General features: G+C 45.0%; 1 pseudogene; it reads right to left on the reverse strand.

Annotated features, from left to right (window-relative positions):
- Nucleotides 1-1536: 1536 nt before the first annotated feature.
- On the reverse strand, nt 1537-5438 carry LOC144095529 (uncharacterized; annotated as a pseudogene).
- Nucleotides 5439-18361: the final 12923 nt, after the last annotated feature.

An 18361-nucleotide genomic window follows, 5' to 3' on the forward strand; every position in this document is an offset into this window, starting at 1 on the left:
TATGATTCTTCAAACGACGAATGGAGACATATGTCGGGGGCTTTTTCTGAGCTTTCACTGTGAATAACATAGAACCTAGGGAAATTGTTTGTGTTCTTTACGAACTGAGCTGTTACATCGCTGCGCCCTAGCTTTGGGTTAAAATACCAAATAGCCGTACTGAAAGCTGTCTTTGGCCAAGGTGTCAGGCACTCACAACGAAGCCCAACGAGGGGACGGGACAGGAACCTGCTAGCAAGTCCTGCCCATTCCAGCTGTACACCGTAACTATCACCAAATATGGCGTAACTCAATGTGGTACGCCTAAATGTATTAAGCCTTGCCGCCTATGAAATGTGGAAAACTGCGAAGAAAGGAGTAGACAGGAGAGTTGTGAGAAAGAGATTGTAAAGTGAAATATGGTGGGAGGATAGACAAAATGACTTTCGATTTCCCCTTTCGGATCAGGCTGGAGGTGCCCTCTACGGGAAGCTAACGTCGAAGTGGTGTGTTGCGTCGGCTGAGTGCGGGTGCTCGGGTCCGTGGTGACGTACTGTCACCATCAACATCCTACGGTGATGTCCCTACGTATGGTCCGGAACCTGTGGTATCGCAACTCACCAACATCTGCTCTTTGCAGGCGCTCCTGCGGAAGCATGTCCTATGTGCTGTCTGTCCTGCAACCGCCGGAAACACGACATCTTCAGTCGGCACGAGAGCAACGCTGACAGCATGCCTCACGCACCGCGCTTGTGCATTCCGCAGGTATTTAGGCCTTTAGCTCTCTATAGTAAGAAAAGCAGCACTCGATGCTTGCGGTTGCTCCCGTGCCCACAAGTGTTTCTTGAGGTTGTTCGTGACTGCCTCTCAATGCTCTTCCTCTTACTGTGTGCTGAGGACGTAAGAAACAAGCCCAGGACACAACACATGCTGTGAATCCACGATCCAACATCTGCCTTTTCCGAACGAGCCTTCCGAACAAATTGCTGCTGTTTGCAACCTCCTTAAAGAGGTGCACGCGCGTTCTGTTCAATCTGGAAAGTATCAGGCCCAGCTTGCCGTGCACATAAAAGCTATAAAAACTAGCCAAAAAAGCTTAGAGAATAAAATTGTCTGCAGTGATGAAACGTTGGACACTGGAAGAAAAAACAGACACACTAGACGAGCTTGATGAAAAAGCAACCAATATCCAAAATTTCCTACATGCCCTGACAACACAGCATGATTCTTTGCAATCTAGTTTAGATGAAATAGAGGACCGATCGCTGCTCACTAACCACGTTTTTTCGAGGGATTCCAGACTCGCATGAATCTTTAAATGAAACTGAAGACTCTTTGAGAGTGTTGTAGGCGAGCGCGATGAGCCAGAGCCAGGGTAACGAGCAACGTAGATGCTTTATTGGCACGACTATTCACGTGCAACGCAGCGCTTATATAGCGCGGAGAGACGCGCTATCATTGTGACGTCACACGCACTTCGCATAACACCACACTCCTTCTCATACTGCTGATGGCTTGGAGCAATCGGGAGGTTTCTTCGCACGAGCCCTGCGTCGATCAGTCTGTGCCCCTTAAGGAGATGCTGGTTCTCGAAGTGGAGATGGTGGTAGAAAATCTTGGCGTGGACTGGCATTCCGCTGACCCCCGGGAGCCGTCTTCGAGCGGCTCTGGCGGGGCTGCCGCAGAGCTCGTAGACTCCAGCACGGGAACAGGTGGCGTTGTAGCAGACGCCTCCAGCACAGGGCCTGAAATTAAACTTGGCACCACACAGGGAGGCTCACGGTGCACTTGTTCGTCACTGACAAAACAACACGGACTTATATTGTCTACATGCAAAAATCTTCACGGGTCCTACCGCACAATGTACGTAACGGCACTGTACCTTTTTTCAATGACCCCAGGCAACGAGCTTGCCGCACCTGTACGAAGGCCTTGGACCAGAACACTTTCGCCCTGTTCGAATGACCTCCATGGCCCTCTTTTTTCGTCGGCTTGACGCTTAGCTTTGGAAAAATGTTCTTCTATACGTCTCTCCGGGTCTGGCTGTAGCAGAGTTAGGCGAGTGCGGGATCTCCACGAGAGAAAAAGTTCAGCTGGCGTTTGCCCGTTGTTGTGGTAGAGGTGTTCCGGTACCTGAACAGGAACATGTGAATGCTGTGTTGTAGGGTCTTGCTGATTCCCGATGACCTTCCGTCCAGAAGCTCTCGCAGAAGATCCCGTTTAACTGTCTGGATACACCTCTCCGCGCTTCCATTTGACACCGGGTAGTACGGAGGTGTCCTGAATATGACGGACTCTGTTTGAGCGGAATCTCTATGAAGTGCTTCGCAGTGAAATGGTGGCCCGTTGTCTGTAACTACCTCGCCCGGAAGACCATGCGAGGCGAACACACTGCGCAGCTTTTCAATAGTACGCTCTGTCGTTGCTGAATTCATCACGAACACTTCTACCCATTTCGAGTGTGAATCCACCAACACTAAAAGCCACTGGTTGTTTGTGAATGCGAAATTCAGGTAGATTCTTTGCCAACTGCGGCAAGGCCAACCCCAAGTTTGTAGTGGGGCGTTCCGAAAAGCATTCCGCACCAACTGACAAGTACAGCAACCTTTAACAGCACACTCAATGTCTTGGGTTAACTGAGGCCACCAGACATAGCTACGTGCGAGCATTTTCATACGCGTAACTCCTGAGTGACCATCGTGCAAAAGTGCCAACACTTGTTTGCGCAAGCAGTGGGGAACAATCACACGATTTTCCTATGTACGCACTGCTGGTCTACGGACAGTTTATGCCGACGAAAAAAGTATGGGGACAATTCACTGTCAGCTACGTGTGTAGGCCAGCCACGCATCGTGTTCGTCAACACTTTACATAGCACTCTATCCGTGCTCGTTTCCTTTCTAATCGCGTCCACAGAGAAAGTTCATTCAGAACTGAACTGAGAAAAAATGTACTTAATATGAGACATCTTGATCATCCGCCAACGGCAAGCGCGAAAGCGCGTCAGCGTTTCCAACGTCGCGGCCCTTACGATACACCCATTTGTATTCGTACGCCACTAAGATCAAAGCCCAGCGTTACGTGCGTGCCTTTGACGTTACTGGAACGGGCTTGCCGTGCGCCAGAAGGCTAGCTAATGGCTGGTAATCTGAAGAAATGATAAAACTACGCTCAAACAGATACTTGTGAAATTTCTTCAACCCATATACCACGGCGACAGCCTCTTTTTCAATATGAGCATAACATTGCTCTGCTTTGCTCAAAGCCCTAGACGCATATGCAATTCGCAATCTTATGAAACAGAATGGCGCCAACGCCATAAGTGGATGCGTCACACACAAGCTCTATCGATTTGTTGGAGTCGTAGTATGTAAAAACCTCCTCTGTCGGTAGCCACGCTTTACTTTCCTGAACCGCTTCCTTTGCCTCACGTGTCTACTAAAGCCTTTTCCTTGGTTTACAACGTCGTGCAATGACCTCAGCATTGCGCCCATTTTGTGAAAAAAACTTTATATAAAAGGTAATCACACCCAGGGAAGCTCCCAATTGTGCCTCAGTCTTTGGTTCCGGCGCCTCCCTTGTCGCCTTCACCTTTCATCTCAGAGGCGTATTCCCTTTTCGTTGAGAATGTGCCCCAAGTACAAGACCGACGTTTGAAATAGTTTACACTTTTCTTTTTTCACTTGTATGCCTCTGTCCTGAAACCGTCACAGCACACTTTCTACTTTATCAAAACAGTCATCAAATGCAGCCCCTACTATCAGCACGTCGTCCAGATAGACGCTACACGATCAAGTGCCTTCAACACCTCATCCGTGACTGCCTGAAAGATTGAAGGTGCGTTCGTAATGCCATAGGGTAAACGTGTGTACTTGAACAATCCTAGGTGCGTGTTGACCACGAGTAGCGACTGCGGACGCAACTCCAGCTGCTGATATGCAGTAAACAGATCAAGCAGCTTAACATATTTACAGCCAGCCATTTTTATAAACAGATCCTCCATAACGGGAAGGGGATAGTGATCCATTCTTAGGAATGGATTTAGCGTCACTTTGAAATCCTCACACATCCTGATGTGGTTGTTCGGTTTAGGCACGACCACTAGTGGGGTCGCCCACTCACTCTGCTTAACAGGTACTAACACTTCTGCCTTCACGAGATTCTGCAATTCTGAAGACACAGCTTCCCTAACCGCAAATGGCACCAGTCGCGATTTACAAAAAGCTGGTGTACTATCCTCTTTAAGCACCAATTTAATGGCGCTGTTCTTGATCAGGCCTAGCGTAGGCTCAAAAATCTCGGCCTACTTCTCAAGCAACGCTAACACTTTGTCCAGGCGAACCCCATGCACACTAGACCAGTCTAACTTAAGCGCCACCAGCCAGTCACGTCCCAAAAAGCACCGTGTTGGTATTCTCGTTTGTCTTCACGACAATTAACGGAAGCTGTTTGTGCTGGCCGTTGTGCTCTACCGAAACGGTTAGCTTCCCCGTTACCGGCAGCGGTGTGCCTCAGTAAGTTTTCAGCTTTAGACAGCATGGTTCTTTGGGTAGGGTGAGCAGTATTTCTTGTACAGTGCTTCTGGTACAACTCCTACAGGCGCCTCCGTACCAATCTGCATGAAAACATTTTTCTGCTCAATCTTCAGAAAAATTTCGTAAGGTTCGGTGCGCCCTTCCCATGAATATATATTGTGCAGCGCCAGTTCACCCGTGTCGCTGTCGTCAGCTGTGGCGTTCGTAGAGTCTCGCTAAGCGTCCAACAAGGTTACACAACCGACAACCATACTTCAGAAATTTGCAGGTAGACGCTTCAAACTATGAACAGTCCAGCGATTTCGTCACCCTTGCCCCACCGGGCCCCGTAGCAGTTTCTTCCCTACTACGCGGTGAGCGTTTTCTGGCGCCTCGCTTTCGGTGAAGAACGCTGACGATCCCTTTCCCCACGTTGGGCTGAAAATGCTGGCTTTCCTTGCAGGGCCAACTCGATATTCCTCGCGATATAGCCGGAAGTTTTAAACATCCTTTAGGAAATCCGCTTGCGTTTTTTTGTCACAGAGCCCGGCCACAAAACGGCTGCGAACAGCATTGTGCAGAAATGTTCCGAAGTCGCAAGACGCCGCCAACCGTTTCAACTCTACCGCGAACGCTGCCAGTGTTTCGCCTTCTTGCTGAAAACGCGGGTAAATTTGAACCCCTCTGGAATTACAGAGGGTTTTGGTACATACTGCGCTCGCATGGTTTGCACCAGCTGTGCGTATGTCTTGTTTCCGGCTTCTCCGGTTCCAGTAAAATTTTTATCGCCTTGTATGCTTTCTTCCCTATTGCCGTTATGAACACTGAGACCTTCAAGTCGTCGCTCACCTTAGAGGCATTCAAGAAATGGTCGAATCTCTCCACGTAGGACTCGAAATCTTCGCCGTGCTCGATGAACTGATCGAACGTTCCACTCATCGCCATGCTGCCAGTCTCCTCGCAACACGCTCCGGGACCGCTGCGAGTGGTCTCTTGAAACCCGACGGAATTGTGATCCCATGCTCGTCGCCAGTATGTTGTAGCTGAGAGCGATGAGGCAGAGCCAGGGTAATGAGCGACGTAGACGCTTTATTGGCACGCCCATGCCGGGCCGACAATGCACTATTCCCGCGGAACGCAGCATTTATGTAGCGCCGAGAGACGCGCTATCAATGTGACGTCACACGCGCTTCGCATGACACCACAGAAAGAAACCCTAACAGGCATCATAGACAACATACCAGACTTATCTATAGAACCCACATATTGCGCCGGCCAGTATTCTTCCTCAAAATGCCGCCCTGTCATAGTCAAGTTCAACACCTTCAGACTAAAAGAACGGTACTTTCGACACGCTATAAACTTAAAGATGAGCGTGTTGCAGTGTCCGAACATTTTTCCCCGCCACGTGTACTGCCAGAACTAAGCTTGTTGAGTTCGCGAAAGGTCGTCCCGACTCCCTTAGATTTCAATAGCGCTGCAATAAAATCACAGAGAATGTTAAATAATATGCGTACTGTGACTCCACTGATAGCATAGTTGAGATTGCCATGCCAACTATGAGCAGATGCTTTCCACGGCGGTGCCCGTCTCATAACATAGCCGTAATTGATTGCATAGTTCAGTCTGCGGCGTCCCAAAATATAGATGCTTGCTACGGTGGAGCGTCATCACATGATTCCAGCTAAGAAAACGGGAGGGGAAGTGGAACACGTCTTTTAAACATAGAGATGTTGTTTTGTAACAGACTTAGCATCCTTAACAAGCGCATTGTGCTAGCCTCTGCAGTTCATACTATAAACGCTGACATTATTGTGTTAACGGAGACCTCGCTTCGACCTCAAAGTAATGAGTGGGAACTCTTCCCGACAGCCCTCAGGTTTTCCTTTTATTGTCCAAAGTAGCACAAAGTGGGCTCCAAATTGGGGCCTCTTGTCGGTCCCATGTGAGCAGTCCATATGGGCCCCAAGTGGAATATGCAACTCGTGCCCACGAGGGGCCCCAATGGGCAGCCCACTTGGGCTCCCCCAATGGAGCCAGATGGGAACCAGCTTGGGCAGCCCACATCAGGGCAAATAAGGGCAGACTGCTTGGGCCTGCCCAGAGGGGCTCAAGCCCCGCGCTCATGGGCAGCCCATTGCGGTTGCCCCAAAATAACCCGACCTGGCTCAACGTAGGCCGCTCATTTTCAACGCCGTAATGGGGTCCTTGTTGGGCCCAAATGAACATCCCATTTTTATGCAATTATATAGCACAGTTAAGCCCAAAGTGGCAGCCCCCGTTGGTTGCCTAGATGAAGCCGTGTGTGCCCAAGTGAGCAGCCGAATTTGGCCCCGACCGGACTTTATAAGAGCAACCATACTGGGCTGCCATGATGAAGAGCAGCTTGGGCCAAGTGGGCAACCCATTTCTTAAGCTCTACAAAGCACTGATGCACAGACATTACTCATGCAGAACCAGGTGAATTTATAGATAATTCGATGTACTCACAGCGACATCTTATGCAGGCGCACCAATATCTTCAGCTTCTCTGCCTTAGCATGGCAGTGAAAACCTTAAGTATGGTATATCAAATTCTCAACTCGTTTTACTGCACGTTTTATTGCATTATTTCACAAAAGGGAGAGCTCAGTGGTCAGGATGGTGTGCACGCGTCAAGTTCATTCTGGCCTTCGACCACCGTCCCGTTCTCCTGGCGCCACACAAGAAGTTTGCAATCCGGTAGTTGACACGGGCGACATCCGCATCAGGCACCCTCCGCTGCACAGCAGCTGTAATCAAACATTTCGTAATTACGAATTCGAAAAACATGAATTTTCTGCTATGTGGTCAAACATTGCAATAACATAAAGACAGCAGGAAAACACATTTAGTGTATTAGCAATAATAATAAAAGGAGGCACGAAATTTGCGAAAATCTGTGAAGGCGTGCGAGTTGTGCAAACCAAATGGAGTAAGCACAGTGTCGCTAGTGACTCACAAAAAGGACTGTTTTCTGAGAGAGCAAAAGAAATGAAAAAAGACTGCAGCAAGCTCTATTCAAAACTACGGCAAATTATTTCTACCCCGAAAACTTGAAAACGTTATTCCAATCGGATGTGCACTACAATTTTCGTGAAGTAAACCGAGTAAAACACATTTTACCCGCAATTTGCAGTTTTCTAATTATTGGCATATCTTTGTAAACGTTACAATAAATTTCAGCAAATGCTGATAAACAATGAGCTGAAATCAGTAAATAAATCTTTCTGCTCGCAAATATGCACTTTTATATTAAAACCTGTAACAGACATTTTATTTCGAACAAGTGTACTCAACTAGAGTCGCATAGCACCGATAGCATATGTATCTGCTCTGCATAGCCTGTGAAAGAATGTAATCCCAGTTTCCTGTAATGACACTACTTTACCTAGAGGAAACTACTGTAAGCCTGTTGGAATAAATAATGCATGCTAAAACAAAAAATTAAATCCCACTGAAAACAGCCGTTTTATGCTAAAAACGGGCAGAAATAAAACTACAAGTACTATTGCTTCTAACTAATTACAAAGCTGGAAGAACCACCAACCAATTCTTTAGCGCATATTCCACATGCTATGTCACAATGCGACTTCAGTGTACTGATCATGGCATCTTTTTACTGTAATAATCTCAAATTTGGGTCAAGTGGTGGAAAAACTTTCAATTTCAATTCAATATTTGCTACATTGAATGTATTTTTCCATCTGACAGGCATCAACATACCGAAGAGTCCCACAAAATTTTTACTGATGACAAAAAAAGAACAATAATGCCTTTACTGCGTCCACTTTTGCACGCCAAATTATTGCAGCCTTATATAATACATTGATTACTAATAAAAGATGAGGCTATGTGAATGTGCTATTCTTCAGCGGCTGCTGATCATGCATCCAGAAGACTAGTCACCCATACGACATCTCGGAACCCGAAAATGTTAAATTTATAAGTATTTTGCTATTAGCAATTTCTACACAACCAATGCCTTATTTTTGGAGTGCACATGTAATCAGTGAGTGCAGAACATTTTCTGTGATGCATATGTATTTAGCAGCGCATTCGTACATTTTCAGGATTCCAAGGTGGAGCTAAATACAGAAAGGAGGCTGGGCAAATGCTAGACAATATTAGCTAACAAATGTCACTGTCAGATTGCTTCCGTGCGACCCTCTCAACTGCACTTTGATTTGCATTTTTGCCAGTTTACTTTTCTGGCCTCTAACTTTAAAGTATCCCTTTGGAATCGCAGGTGGCCTAGATGTGAGCAACGATGGAACAATAAAGAGCACAAATTTGGGCTAAAGAGTTGCAAAAAAGGGGATTCAGAAAGTGGCCATCATATATGTTTATTGTGCAGTAGAAATGCCACTGAGCGTGCATGCCACGTGCAAGTCCTCGAGAGCAAGCTCGTAATTTGCAAGATATTTTCAAAAATTCGCGTTTTTGCTCCTCAACCCACGTCGCCGGGCGTTCGCCGGTGATCGCGCACAGTGTGATGCGCCAAAGCATGCCCTATTACCCCCCCCCCCCAATATTTTTGAACTGTTTCAGAAACCCAAAAAGGATTTCACCAAATTTCATGCAAGCAAACTCCACATGCCACTGCAAGGCTTTGATAAAGAGTTACAAAGTTAAAAATAATACAGCTAAAGGATTCAGACTATGCTACAACTTCCAAAAAATGCCAATGAGTGAGAGAAAAAAAGCAGTTATCTTGCACTCTATATTTTTATGCATGCAGGTTGCCAGAAAAGTTCAATTTTCTAGGCAGGTGATTTCAATTTTCGTTACCTGAAGCAGCCATAAACTTCAGCACGAACATATTATATAACCGCCAACCTGGCGATATCAAAAATCAGAAATTTTAAGCGTGGTACTCAGGGAGTGGAAGGGGAATGTTGCGTCCTTCTGTATGGGGGGTTCTTTCACGGCAAGGCTTTTCATGTCTACGCTAGCCCCGTGCCATGACATCCAATTCACGAGCCTCTGAGGAAAAGCTACATATTTTGCACCGCTGCCTTTTAGAGTGCTGTACCCATGCTGTACCACCAAGCTTTAGCTTAAAGCTGCACGCAAGGTGATTCTGAGCTTGTCTTTTCACCACGAGAACTCGAGAGCCAAGTAACCACACACATTTAAATAACCAGCGAAAACGGTGCTGACAGATACAACGCTAATCGCAGAATTTCCGTGTTGACGAATCTCATGAGAGAAACGTGCAATGGGAAAACCTTCAGTGCACGTTAAAGAACCTCAGGTGGTCGAAATTTCCGGAGCCCTTCACTACGGCGTCTATCATAGCCTGAGTCGTTTTGGGACGTTAAACCTCCATAAACCACAAACCTTATAAAACAACCACTCCAAAGCCTAGCTCACCAGGAGAGCACTTTTGTCTGGGTCTTAAAGGCTTTCTTCAAGTTCCTCAACATCTTCCATGCAACTCAATGGGACCACCTCTTCTCCGAGACAACGTTGCAGAGAAACTGCGTGAATTCCTTTGAGCTTTTTGATGTCAGCTCTGATCTTCATCAGGAGCTGCACTATTCGACTGTTGGAACAATGTTCAAAATCTCTGATTACAAAAAGACGTCACATATCCCTCTCAGTGCTTTGGCATGGCTAAATGAATCAGCATTTGGTTTACACCACACTTATTGCACAGCACAGCAGTAATTTTTTAATTCAGTGCCATCTTAAAATGGTCAGTATCTCCAAGATGAATGCAATAGTTGCAGCAGTACAGAGTACAAGCTGTCGAAAGTTTTGGGAAAAATGGAGTAGAACACGGCTGCATTACTGTGTCCCATTCGCACGCATCATACATTCACTAGGTTTACCCTCATCCAGCTTGAACCCAACAAGCTTCTATGCTTGATGGAGCAGCTGTGTATCCTGAAAAGGTTAGAAGTTCCTGATATGATGGAAACGCATGCCCGATTCTGATTTTGAGAGTGCACTGCACAACATAATCTGTTTGTGACCTGCAGTAAACTGTCAAAACAGGCACTAGAGAAAAAAGACAGCATCGTGGCCTGTGGGTAGCGTGCGTACCTCATAGTCTGACGGTCCAAGGTTAAATTCACACTACCATGAGAATTCACCCAATTTTCACTTCAGCTCAGTTACTTTCCTTTGTTTACAGGAACCTGTCAGAGAAATTTGGTGTATCAGATCATTCCTGAGTTTTTTCTGAATTTTTTTTTTCTCTGTTCTATCGGGGCTTTCTTCCCACGGCTAACGCCACGGCCGAGTTTTTTGTGACAAGGGATCATTAACACTTTCGCATTAAAATTCAGAAATATTGTGGGGCCTGGACAGCAGTTAGTATGGTCACTTCCCTCGATGGTAGCGTTATATGTTGCAGCATCACACTCCCGGTCCTAGGAGTGAATGTGCCAATCAGTTATTTTTAAACCCAGAATTTTTAAATTTGCGGGACTGAAAAATCGCCCCTATATCCACAGTTTATGGAACTTCTCTGGAACTGTAGTGCCACGACTAGGGGCGATGTCATTGCAAACAACACGCCATATCATGCTGCCACTTACAGCTGTCATCAAAATCTTGAGAGTTGTCTGAAAATGAAACAGCACTATAGAAAATTGAATGCGGCCCACTCACGTTGTGGCGAGCGTAGGGTGTTCATATCTTGTCGACCTGCAAAATCAGTTGAACGATATATTACGAAATTCCTTCATATATTCAGCATACAACTTTCCTGCTACTGTCATTTTTGGCAAGCAAGCAAGACTTAAAGGTCGACAATTAGAGGTATTACCTGGTGCTGGGTCTCCGGCGATCAGCAAGGCCGGGATGGGAACATTCAAAATTCTGACTAAATTTCAGACAGCCTTTGCTTTTTCATTCGCATTTTCACTATAGTTGAACGTCGTTATAGCGAACACGTATAGAGCGAATTAACAGTAATAAAAAAGTAAGAAAAAGTTTGGTTGGTTCATGCTCTATTTCAGCATGAGTTCTACTGGTATAATGAAATGAAGAGTTTAAAATTTGACACTCGATTCGTTATAATGGAGCAGTTTTTCTATTAGCATGGCTCAAAATGCACAAGGAGACGTGAAAACTTCAAGAAATGCAATATTTTGATGATTTGAATAGTCCAAAGAAGTAGTGTGTATGAATCGATCGTGTATTCACATGCCGCACCATTTAGGGGTAGTACGAACTAGCATCAAGCTGACAGACGCATGACTGGCATGTCATCGAAGCACCGGCTCATCATGCTGCACGCCCCTGCCACATGTGCAGACCTGCGCGCAAGTAAGCTGCACTCCAAGACTTCATCAACTCCGTTGCGCGAAAATGGCAGTGCAAAAGCACAAAGTAGTTGCATTTGAGTGAAGACTTTTTGGTAGTCTACAGTGAGCGCAAACTGGGACATTACCGCGGACTTGAGTGCTGCATCTAGCACTCAGCCGAATATTGTGAACGCAAGGCAGAAGATTAAAGACATCCATGGACATCCGTTCCAAAGAAGACATGAAGAATGATCGCCACGTCTTCAAGGCAACTGGCAATTCTGAATGTTACGTTTGAGGACTTAGTCTCTGCTCATGATACCTCGGCACTGGCATCCGAACTGATCGACGAAGAAATCGCTGATGAGCCGATTCTTGCAGACGATGCAAGTACGGAATATGAAAGCGAACTGGAAAGCGAAGAGTGAGCTTTAAAAATTGCAGAAGCCGGCGACGCAGCCAGGAAATTGAAGACTTACCTACCGAAACTACCTGTGGCCTCATGAGGAGAAAGCTCTAGATTTTATTGATTTTGTGGAGAACATTTTCCTCTCAAATACTGCTCAGTGCCACCAAGAAAACACTGTATTGTTTCGTAAAATACATCTGTGCGGAACCAGCATCCCCATTCTAGTGTTCATTTCTGCTCTCGAGCACATAGCAAGGAGCGACACTTCGCATGCTTATACCAAGCCTTGAATTCAACAATTGTGCCTTATTCCGCCTTATAGTTGTCCACCTTACAGCGCTTTTTGCTCCGGTTTATTTGCAGACTTGTTTGCAGGGATTTGCTTGCGTATTTTACCACGATTGTTAGGTATAAAAAATCTTAGGCCAAAATTAGACTTATTTAAAACATGATTTGTCTCTATTCGAGCCACCCTGGTTAGAAATTATGAATTTCTGGTTCATTTAAACTGGTAGTGAAACACCGGACATTCTCAGACGGCAGTACATTGCACTTATGAAATGAGCCTACAGCCATTCACATGAATGAAATCATAGGGAAATATTTTATCCTAATAAATGTAAAATAATAATGTAATCACTGAGAAAATTGATTAGAAAGAAGGAGTGATGCAAACCTGCGAGCGCAAAATATTATGTTCGGTGCTCTACCAAATCTCCTAAGACGACAGCTGTTCAAGCTTCTTTCGTAGGTATTTGCTGCATGTAAACTATCCTTCATATGTTCACTAACGCCATCCTTGTCTATAGCGACCGACATAGTATGTTCTGTAGCAAGTGTCACATGGAACATGATCAGAGAGGAGTCGAACTTGTGCGATAACCCTCTTCAACTACCCATGGCAGCAACGCTGTTAGAATCTAGGTCTTTTATTAGAACAAGTGGCTTTATTAACGCGAAAGTGTTAGAGGTTCCATTCTCAAGAAAATACGGTGTGTGTGTGTATGTGTGTGTGTGTGTGTGTGTGTGTGTTGTGTGTGTGTGTGTGTGTGTGTGTGTGTGCGCGCGTGCGTGTGCGTGTGTGTGTGCGCGTGTGTGTGCGTGTGTGTGTGCGTGTGTGTGTGTTTCGTTTTTTGAACTGTTTTATTTGTAGCCTCATTTATTTTTGGCTGTGTTTATTTTTTTTAGCCTTCACCCTTGTTATACGTTTTTTTTCATGGATGTTTAAGTGCTAATTGTTCCCCCATCAATGCCATTTTTTTACTTGATTTTATACCGATTTTCGCCTGTTTTTAATGACTCCCTTTTTTCCACTTATGCTTACGCCTGGCTTTTTCGTTGTTACCTTTTTTGGTGCGTTCGCGTTTGAAAATTCTTGACCTAGCCTTAACTGCCTTGCGTTCTTTCATGCCAGTTTTTTCTTCTCTGGATCGAACTCTCCCTGTATGCACTATCAAAACGTGACTGAGACTACCCCCGTCATATCTGTGCAGTAGATGCGCTTGCGTGTTAATGCCCTTCTTTTACATATAAGGCACGGATCAGACAAGTTCAAAATAAAGTTGAGAGTTCAGCGCAAGTGTGTTTTTGTGTCCTCCCTGTGTCCTTGTCTCTTAGCGCTGTGATTCCATGATATTTGTCTAAGAAAACTGACAGCCATGGCTCCAGCAGGTTGTCATTTAAATTTGGTATGTCCAGGATTGACTGGGCGGCAGCTTGTGCGTCCTCAAGAGGCCACAATACATGGCAGGAGCTGCCAACTCGGAATTTTCAAGGCAAACTTCTAAATGGGAGAGTGCGATGGAAATCGAACCCACTGGAACCTTTTCATCCTGAATAAAACAAGGTACTCCAAGTCCATACTGGCATGTTAGTGTCTCTCGGATAAAACGAGGCTTTATAGGTGCAATGTCAGGTGGTCTTCCACATAACAGGGCAGCCTACTACTGTAGTGAATGAGCATGTGTGAGATAATAATGGCAAAAAATAAAAGACTCATTAGTGATTAAACGAGTAGCAAACTCCGTGTTTGTTCACAAGTATCCAGGAGAGCCGCAGCTGGGAGCCGTTAGCGCTGTCTGTCTTACCCTTACAGGCAGTGCTTTAGTGTCCCCTAAATTTCCGGCAGCATTAATCCCACAGGTAGCTTAAGAGGGTGATAACACAAACCTGACTCTTCCGTTGGATCACATTTCATTCGCTGTTACACCGGACATAGTACATCCAGCGCTATGTACAAGGGTGGTGCTGGTAAACATCTCAAGAATAGGTTTTACGCAACAATTACCTTCGAAACAACATTAAACTGCTGGCACCATAGCTCAGTTGGTAGAACACCGAACTTGAAATTCGATGCTCATAAGCTTGCACCCATCTGACTGAATTATATTATGTTTGTTTACTTTCTAATCGATTCTCAATCATTACATTTATTTCACAATGACCTTCAAAAATATCTACTATACCTTCCTTGTGTCGGGAGACATCGGCTTAGTGTCAACAGATATACAGGTGCACAATATGCCTCCCAGATGCTTGGATAGGTACAAGCATCGCTTATACTGAATAAAAAATACCTAAGACTGAAAAAGAGATATTCAAGCAGGTGGTCGAGTTATCATCATGCATTCTATACAATGTTTGGCAGAGCAGAAAGTGGCTGTTATTAAAAAATACCAAAACTATAGGTCTGCTTCCTTGGCAAGTGCACTTGAAACTGGCTGCTTGAAAGGCATAGATTCTCGCGGCCTCTTTTCTGGTGCGCTGCGATGACCATCCTCGTCCAGAGTCGCGTCGTCAAAAACTTGCACTGCCTGCGGCTTTCACGAACGGGACTGGCAGATCACCTGCGCACTGCTCCGCACTTCAATACAATCTTTGATACGCGGAAAAATGTGGTAAGCTTAACCACATAAACAGCTGGTACACACATGCATATACATGCAGTTTAATAGTACACTACTCTTTTCCTAGTAGTTACTACCTGCTGTGGCCTCCTTATATCGCAGTATAGTATTTCATCACTACTCCATCCCCATCTTCAAATAAAATGCGCACATGCTAGGGAGTCTATTCCACACTTTGCAATTAGAACTCAGCATACTAAACAACGACAAATGAATGACTTGCACATAGCGGAACCTTCATGGAGCTTTTAATTCAAGACGAGAGTCATTATTTACAATATTTGACTAGTGGTATTAGGCAGGGTGGCATATTTACCACAATGTAGAGTAAAACCTGATTTTGGCAACAAAAAAAAGCTGAGAGGGTTAGCTAAGTGATTGAAACCTCTGTCATGTGGTGCCGACGCTTAGATCTAGATTCCAGATATTCTGCAATTATGTTGTTGCTTTCCAGTTGAACACATATTTTTGGCTCATTGCGGTATTGTGTGCTATTATCAAGAAATTAAATGCAAACAAAGCAACTACGACATTAGCAGCAAAATCAAAATATTAAGAGAGTCTTTATAATAGTATAGGTGGCTTACATTTAAGGCACGAAGACCATAATTTAAGGCAATATGTCTCAGCTGTTTTGTTCAAATTTTATTTATTCGTCCCACTACGTCCGCTGTACAAAGTGTTTTTTTTCTTATCTTAAAGTTCATTCCCTAAAGGAGCCATGACAGCATATTTTCCTGTGCACCCTGCTAATTGTATTTAATTCTCAACACGTTATATTACACTTCACAAAAATATCAGTTGATTTCTTGTGCTCGATATTTTAAAACGCATTTTTTCATTAAATTGAGAAATGTGCAAAATAGAGGAAAGCACCTTTGCGCACATAGAAATCTAAAATAGTAACGCAGCGGTACCCAAAAGTTACCGTGGCATCACTTTTCCGGATAATCCACCCCTGCGCATATGGAGTCTGCATGGCGGCAGAATGGCTTGTGCATGCAAGTGACATCTCGTAAAATGCAATCGAATCCAAGGCGAAAAGTGCCGCCGATTACAGAATTCATTGCTACAAGCAGGAGGAAGCTCACTGCCCTGTCAAAACAAAACCATGGACATTACTTGGACACCTAGACGTTACTGCTGGCGCGCTGCTAAAAAGCTGTGAAACATTGTGGGCGAAAAAAAGACGAAAGCACTCCTTCTTTTAGTCATTTCTTCTGGAAAAACATTGTTAAATTGGGCTGACTGATTGTTTTGTTACTTCGGATTCACGAGACAATTAAACCCTGTGAGTACTTGCCGGGAATAAAAATTTCTCTGTTCGTAAAAGTTGAAGTTCATAAATCGCGTTTTCTTTATATCGAGCTTTAACTCTATAGCAAAATGATTAATGATCTAGCAACCATTGGTTGCTGACCACGAGAGCATACCTGTCCTGTGTCGTCTGCTGTGTGTTGTTGGCAGCATGCTTGCATGAACACTGTGTATGGGAGTCGCTCGAAAAGTTGATTTTTTTTAGCTTAACGACTTAAACTGCATTTCCCGTGTTTTCTTTCATGAAGGCTTAGTATGCGAGCTTAGTGGTCTTTGAGAAAGCGGACTTGCTCGTGGCGAAAGTTTTCTGATTGTTAAAAAAACAGAAATATGGGCCCTGCTTTATTTTTTGCCCTCAGAAGCCTGTCATTCGTAAGTTAAGAGTGTGGTCTCTTTTGAGCATTCAAGTGCTCCCTATGTGGTAAGCGGCACGTGCCGTGCATGCCTTCGCTAATTTACGGCGGAAGGGCGTGGTGGTGCAATTCTATCGCTGGCTACCAAGTTCTTGACCACTATTTGTTGGCTTGGTAATTATACTCAAATTACAACAAGGCAGTACTAAAGTAAGCTTGCAGCATGAAAGGAGCACACAAAAGTGCCGAATGCGACATCTTCCAAGCTGCACGCATGTGTCAGTCAAGCATATATTTCCTTCGACACGTAGAACCCTTTTTGCAGAACCAACCTGCTGGAAAACCAAAGCGTCTCGAATGTTCCGCTGCCTGCACCGAGTCGCCACCGTCTAAATGAGTGCTTCAAGGTAAATAGTACATAATTTAGCATTGACTGCGTGCATGCAAACTCTCTTAGGAATGCGACGATTGCGACAGATGCAGTCCTACGCTCAGGTTCTTTACATTTCTGCGCACAAACAGTACTGCTCGTTTGCTTGGCATAACACACAAGGTGAGCTATATCTGCTCTTGCCCATGAATTGTAGTTTTACTTGTTTACACACTACGATAACATTGCAATAAGAGATAAGGATGCTATCACCTGCTTGTGATATGGTTCGTGTAGGACCGGCGCTTCCTGCTAATTGTATCTGCTTCCTTCAATGTCACCAATATTTGTTTTTTAATACATTTGTCTAAAAATAAATTCAGAGGCAATTCACATTAATTAAAACAGACAAATTTATGGTCCATAGTTGAGGTTGACTGTCCTCAGCATATGCTCTGCAGACCAGTTCACATCGGCACTTCTCCCTTATTGTACGCACGTCCTGAGATGTAAGCAGTTGTGGCTTGTTTGAAAATGAAGGTTTATTAGAGCAAACATTTTTACAGAATGCATAAATAAAAACAGATGTGGACAAAGTTACACTCCATGGCTTTTTGCGTGTACTAAAACTTGTCAGCTCGCTCTCCGCAATCACTGAAATTGCAAACACGGATCCTGCGGACTCGCTAGACCTTGTAATAAAAGGGGCTGGCTGACCGCCGCCGACAGAAATTTAAGAATCTGGCAAACGTTCACTCCTGATTACAACCAAAGGGTGAGGATATGAAACGCAGCCGCTCGTTTCGCTTTTTCAATGCCCATAAGGTAGACACAAGCGAAGTTTTTCAGACCGTTGCCTCACCGGGAATGAAACTTTCGCTCGGCTATGTCACTTCCCTCGCCGCTGGGTTTTGTGTACAGACACCGATTGAAAGCACATCTTCTGGCGTACACACGTCGTTTGAGTCACTGTGGCTAGAATGGGGTTCAATAAGGTTTCATATTTCTAAGTTCAAGGAATGTCACGCCAACTAGGATCCGCTCTCTTCCGGTTCCCGCTAAGCTCATACTTTACACTACAACGATATGCGGTCATTGGTCGTGCTGGTATCGGCGTCAGTGCAGCATGACAGTCCATCGCACGGCATCTGTATACCAAACAATCCGGCGACTGTCGATCGGCGCCGCATCGGCCTTGACAGACTGGACCCCACCTATACGCCCCGTGCACCGCCC

The sequence above is a fragment of the Amblyomma americanum genome, chromosome 6 (assembly GCF_052857255.1).
Source record: "Amblyomma americanum isolate KBUSLIRL-KWMA chromosome 6, ASM5285725v1, whole genome shotgun sequence".
In the NCBI taxonomy this organism is placed as follows: Eukaryota; Metazoa; Arthropoda; class Arachnida; order Ixodida; family Ixodidae; genus Amblyomma; species Amblyomma americanum.